Genomic DNA, 7,122 nt, shown 5'->3' on the forward strand with positions numbered 1-7,122 from the left:
TGATTAGCAAATTCTTGCGATATATTGTAGCATGTGATATGGTATATATGCATGCCTGTTTCATATTCTTGGATTATATATCTGTTGGTTAAAATGCTTACAGTTGCATTATACCTATGCTAGAAATAAGCGGTATTGAGTTTACCCTTAGTATAGGGGATCAAAAGGTGAACATATTTCTAAACCGGGAGTCGATGTTCCCGAGTATAATACATATATTTTTATATATATATGGTTATAGTTTTCAAAACTATTAATCGAATAAGGTTTATTCGATAACTTTAACTTTATTTTATTATTGAATATTATTTCGAATATTCATCCGAGGACTTATGACTCCTTTATTTTATTATTGAATATTATTTCGAATATTCATCCGAGGACTTATGACTCCTTTATTTTATTATTGAATATTATTTCGAATATTCATCCGAGGACTTATGACTCCTTTATTTTATTATTGAATATTATTTCGAATATTCATTCGAGGGCTTATGACTCAGTTATATTATTAATGATTATTAATTGAATATTCATTTGAGGATGTATGACTCCGTTATTTTATTTAATGAATATTATTTATAATATTCATTCGAGGTATTATGACTCCGCTTATTATTTAATAATATTCTTCATTTTATTAAAGAATGATGTTTCGATAATCAAACTTATTTTCGATTATTCAAATAAAGATAGTACTTTCGTATAAGTATATCTTTGGTAATTTAATACTCATTTCAAGTATAAGTCTTACAACTTCTACTTCAATTATTTGTATAAAGATTATTCTTTATGGGAATATTATTTAAATAATAATATTCAGATATTTTCTAAATATATTGGGACTGATTTGCTTCATTAAATCAACATTACTCCAAACAGTCTTTAAAGTGTTTTCGAGTCTTCAAAATGATTTTTAAAAGTTAGAGCGGATCCCAAAACTCATTTTTATATTTAAGATCTTCCTTTTATAGGGGATTTAAATACTCGCTCAAAACCTGAGGGATCCGGCTCTGTGGTGTATTTTATATTCGCAACGAGGTTGCTGTTTTGGTAAATGAATTGATAACTTACCCAACGTTCGGGAAGTAAGTCCATCTATCGAGTCGGCATAAGCAACATGGGCTCAGTGGGCATCCATGATAGTGTAAGTGGCTCAGTGGGAGTCCATCAAATGCGTAAGTGGCTGAGTGGTAGTCCAGCATCAGGTCCTATTGCGATCAGGGTGATGATCAGTGGGGAATTCGTCCATCTACTAGTAGAAAAGGGTTACTTATTGGTATCTTTGCCTGATCAGCAAGATATCGGGTTTATGCCACAATTCTTTTTCCCTTCCAAAAATTCATTGGATGTTACAAACTCTGTTCATACTTTACATGACAGAGGTTTTCAGGGACTATATAAGGAAGATGTATATGTGGATATATATATCGGGACTTAATGAAGTATATCATAACTTCATTTCCTTCAAAATATTTCAAAGATTGAATCTATTCAAGTCTTATCTTGTAGTCTCATCACTGTGATGAACTTTTGAAACTAATTATAACTTGGACGGTGGTAGTTCAAGTAGTATTTGGAAAAGATATAAGTATATTGGAGTATCTTGTAACTTTATCTTTTAAACTTATATCTAGTAAATGATTATCTTATGCATGACAAAGATTTTCAGAAAAACGTTGAGACAAGGTTAGATATATGAGATCACCTTGTAATAATATTTTTATACAGTTATACACTGGAACTCTGTGTGTATTATGCATGGAAGAGGACTTCCCATATTTTGAAAAGTATATATGTATATATATATATATACTGAATATTTTGCGACTTCATCGCATTAAGATATCAACTTGGTTCATTTCTTTTGACCAAGACTTTCATGAGTACTATGAGAAGGCTCATATATTGTTAATCATATTATATATTATTTTGGTGGGCTTGTTGCTCACCCTTGCCTTCTTCTTTCATCACACAACATCAGATAGACAAGATGAACAGGACCAAGCTCCCGATTCGCAAGCGGTTAGAAAACGTTCTGCAGTCTTCGGGAAGCGTTGATGCTGCTGTAGCTGAGGTAGGAACTACCAATAGGCTAGGCTTTCAACTTTGGATGTACCAGACTCATGTATAATATGAATTGTAATAATGGCAAAGAAAATGTAAATTTATCCAGAAAACCTTTTAAGGTGTATTGACATATAATTGTGGAATAAAACGACTTGTGATTATTTTTGGATATTCATCTCTGAGACTATAACTTATGGTGTGTGTGTTTATTGTGGGGTCACAGTACAAAGTAGTTGATTGTGTATTAAGATTGGGTGTTATTAAGGGAAATGGAACTCGTGACAACCCGGATCCCCGACCCCGGATTTGGGGGTGTTACAGAAGTGGTATCAGAGCTAAGCGTTATAAACCTCAGAGATGATGTGGCGTTAAGAAAATAAGTTCACTAAGATAATAAGAACTCTTGCCAAGTTCATAGTCGGGCTACCTAACGTAGTACTGACTGTTAAAACCCTTATGGGAACCCTTATAAATATCGTGATAGAAGCGTAGTTCATTATCGTATATGGTAGTGGGATTCCGAACCCTGAGGTTGAGGAACAACAGCGTGATGATGTTTTATTACTAATTGGAGATCGGATTGTGGATCCGATAGAGCGTCCTAACGCAGGACCGGATGATGTTCATATTGAGGATGTAGCGGTTGAGGATGTTGTCCTAGAAGGGATTGTTGCTGAGAAGGATCCCGTGGAGGATCCTGACAAGAATGAATAAAGGACCACTGAGAAATTGATGACCATGGTTAGGGAAACTACAAGATGTAGGATTGTCCGGTCACTGCCGGAGGTTCGTTCAAGTTTGTAAAGATAGTAGCCCCTTTAACGCGGCTTACTCGTAAGACTGAGAAGTTTGAATGGACAGAGAAATACGAGAAAAGCTTTTAACAACTAAAGCAAAGGTTGGTGGCGGCCCCTATGTTGGCGTTGCCAGATGAAAAAAGAGATTTTGTGAATTGTAGTGACGCTTCATATAAGGAATTAGGGTGCTTCTTATACAGCACAACAAGGTAATCACGTACACGTCAAGACAATTAAGGGAATATAAAATTCGATATCCCCACCCATGAGCTTGGGCTCATGGCAATAGTTTTGCCTTAAAGATTTGAGGCACTACTTGTATGGATGGAAGTGCAAGATTTACACAAACCATAAGAGCTCAAGTATATTTCCACACAGAAAGAGCTTAACATGCGCCAGAGGAGGTGGTTAGAGCTAAATCAAGGATTACGATTATGAGATTCTTTATCATCCAAGGAAAGCCAATATGGTGGCTAACACCCTTAGTGGAAAGGAGAGACTCAAGGTGATAATGTCTTTGGGAGAATTGATAAGAGATTTTGAGAAAATGGAAATAGAAGTGAAGGTAACCGGAGCCGGTACTGAAAAGCTGTTTGAGATTGCAATACAACCCGAATTATTGGAAAAGATCATATTGTGCCAAGAAGAAATGATAAAGGAAGGCAGGGAGCCAATGAATGGAGAAGAGATTAATACCAAGAAAGAAGGAACTCATAACATAATGAAATGGAAAACAAGGATTTTAACGTATAAGATGACCCCAATTATGGGGAGTAGGATGAAATATTTTAGACTGAGAAAACAGAAGTCGAGCAAGGAAGGGAGCACTAGGACGGTACTCCTATGGGGTAATTCATGGACCTGCCTAAACAAAACTTATACTTTTATTCCCAACCACCACCCTGAGGAAACAATGCGGTAGGAAATTCTTTCATGACCTTTAAGTCGCTAAGCTCTCAGAGTTCCAAGGAACAGGTTGACCCAGTCGAGGCAAGAGCCTGGCTAAAGGAAATATAGGAATCATTTGAGATTCTAAATGATTTATGAATCACAAAAGACTGTTTTTGTCACTTACCTTCCTAAGAGAGAGGCCACCCGTTGGTGAAAGACCAAGAAAGGCACGGAGCCAGAGGTTATGATTAAATGATTAAAGTTCAGTCAATTGTTTTCGAGAAAGTAATTCCCAAGGTTATGGAGATAATGTAAAAGCTTTAGAGCCAGAACAAAGGCGGACGAGAATGATGAATTATGAATCTAAGATTGTAGAAGCTGTCAAGATTCGTTCTGAGGACACGAATCCCAGAATGACGTGATGTTCGAAGTCAATGATTAGTGGGTTCATGAAATGATTGTAAGAGAAAGGAAAATAAAAAGTAACTGAAGTGGAAAGGAATATAAAGGCAATAGAGTTTGAGGAATGATAAGGGAGTTGGGTATGAGGAAACCCTAAAGACTCATAGTAATAGAAATAGAAAGGTATGTAATTATCATGAGGAGGGTGATTCACCATGAGTTAAAGTTGATGGTTGAAGGCATAAGAGATATATATATATATTGTACCCCCTTTAAGTTGGGAGGATTCGAGGAAACCTTGAGATAGTTCGAAGGATAAACAATGAGACGCGGATAGACTGAGGAGACAAGAAAGTAATAAATTAGGAAATTGGATGAAGGAAGTGACCTTCAAGAATGTGAAGTGTAAATAACACATGTGGCTTGATACCCAGAAAGGGAGACTCCAGGTATAAAAGATATCTCATCATTGAGATGACTGTTGAGATAAACAACAAAAGTAAATGAGGATTTAGTAAATAGAAGTTCACGTTGAACACAACCAATATCTTCCAGAACATCCTTGTTATCGTTACCAGATTAGGCAAGAAAAGCGGATAACCGTTGTTATCTTTTGGAGGCCATTTTGATTAACCTCATTTTGTATACAGATGTTATTGTGAAATTAGGCATATACTATCGAGGTGGGAATGATTGAATAAGACACCCTTATCAGGGATATATGACTTGATTTATCCATGGAAGGATGCAGGTACCTTTTAAAGGTGGAATTAAGGATAGAACATCGGTAACTTAAAATGAATCCTAGGGGAATGCATAAAGGTTGGCATTTCACCCTTAATAGGGACAGTATGAGTTTTGACAGTATGATTTGGAAAGGGTTAAGGTAACAACAACCTTTAAGAATCAGTGGAGAAATTTTTCAGAAGTATATAGACAATGGTTTTAGTATTAGTAAATGGTATTTTGATATGCCCTGTATCTAGGGAATACAGGAGGAACGATTCAAGGATAACCTTAGAGGTTTTACAAGGAGAAAGGTAAAATTCAAAATTTTCAAGAATAGAAATGTTGATAAAGGAAATATGACGTAATTATATTGATGCCAAGTGAGGCACGTGTTAAACCACGAGAAGGTATGGATCGAACCAGTAATGGTCGAAATTGTTCAGGGCAATTAGGACTTAAGATAAAAGATGTTCTAATTATGATTGAGAGTCAGTCATGACAGTGATTAACCTCTAAAGACTGAGGCAATAACTTATGGAAAAATGGTAATTTTTTTTTTACTCATCAGATTTTAAGGAAAACATCTTCACATAAGCTGTGATTGAAATATGGTAGAAAATTTATTTGGAGGTGGTTAAAATGACATTGATTGTAAGGAAATTTTACTATCAGGAAAGGCCAAAGAGGTGGCCGACACTTTAAAGGTAAGAGGATAATTATAGGCGCTCGTGCCAGAAGAATACAGTGATGATGGTTAAAGCCGTGAAGGTTGTATTATGGTTTGGAAGATTGACATTCCTTCTGATGACTATGCAATACCCAACCGTAATAGTCGTTTGGTAAAGGTTTAATTCGTGTAATTGCCATGAGCGGGCTATCTATCTTAGAAGGTACTATCTTGAGAATAAGCCAGGACCATGTTTCAAAAGGACTAAAACAAACCTTTGAGTTAAGTCTTCTATTGAAGGCATATGATTAAGAATGGTATTAACCTGCTATCGTTGCTTTCATTGAATCTCTTCTGTAATTTTATCTGCTTCATGTCATATGTACGTCAAGTTCAGGAGTGTTCTTCATGAATCATGAACGGTGATCATGTTACCTCCTTAGAATAATTCGATATGATATGTATGGACTCTGTATGGTTAGAAATTAAGATTTCATGGAAAATGAATGACGACAGTAAGTCAGTGGTGGACCATAGTAGTGCAGCAATGATTCTGCGAGTAATGAGTCGATTACAACCATGAGAGTTGTATTGGAATGGATGTTGAGATTAAGTACCACTAATCGAGTCGTGGTGATGTATAAGTTATCATTAAATAGACTAATTAAGTAGATTATTTACCTATTGAATATTTATTCCTCCTTATCAATTGAGGGTCGTATGACTATACGAGGAAGGTTGCGATGCAAGCATAGAATTCTAGTAACGATGATGTCTAGAATGAGATCCCAGATTCGATTTTCAATGTCGAGGGAGTTTTAAAGGTGATTGTGTATAAGCTCGAGGAAGAGCATGGGTCCATAGAATGATGGACGGAATAGCAAAAATATTTAAGCATGTGAAATGCGATGCGATAATACTTAATGTTGATATATATACGTATATGATTTGTTCTCCTATGACAAACATCTATAATTCAGAGGTAGGTTCCAAGCCAGATATTTTGTGGTAGTATATTTTTTTTCATATATACAATTCTCTTCAATTCGTTCTTTTCTCTTCTTTTCATTTTGTATAAGCTGAGAAGAACAACCCTTCCAGAAGGGGAGGTATTGCCGAATGACTATCTATCTGTGTGATAGAAGCCGAGTAAGATACCAGCTATTGTTTAATTGCTTGTCAAGTACTAAAGGCTGGCCACCTTCTGTACTAACTATGCAATGTAACAAGTGTTCATGATCATAGTGATCTCTCAATGAATTCTTTTACTTCTATATGATTGATCAAACTTTGGGAAATAGAAACAGCTGAAAAATGAGTAATAAAGTTGTGGTAGGATTCGGTATGGAAACACATTCGTGATACTAAGGTTGGTGTGGTTATTAAAAGGTTATAGAACGCTAACGAGCAAAAGTATAACCAGTATAATATTAGGAACGGAAGGTAGTAGTGATTATGAACTGGAAAAGAATGGATATTGAGAAGCAAAAGCTCTAATGCTAAAAGCTATAATAAGAGTCTGTGCAATAGACTTGAAAGAAATTGGAATGATCACTTAACACAGAT

This window comes from Apium graveolens, chromosome 4 (genome assembly GCF_009905375.1).
Source record: "Apium graveolens cultivar Ventura chromosome 4, ASM990537v1, whole genome shotgun sequence".
NCBI lineage: Eukaryota > Viridiplantae > Streptophyta > Magnoliopsida > Apiales > Apiaceae > Apium > Apium graveolens.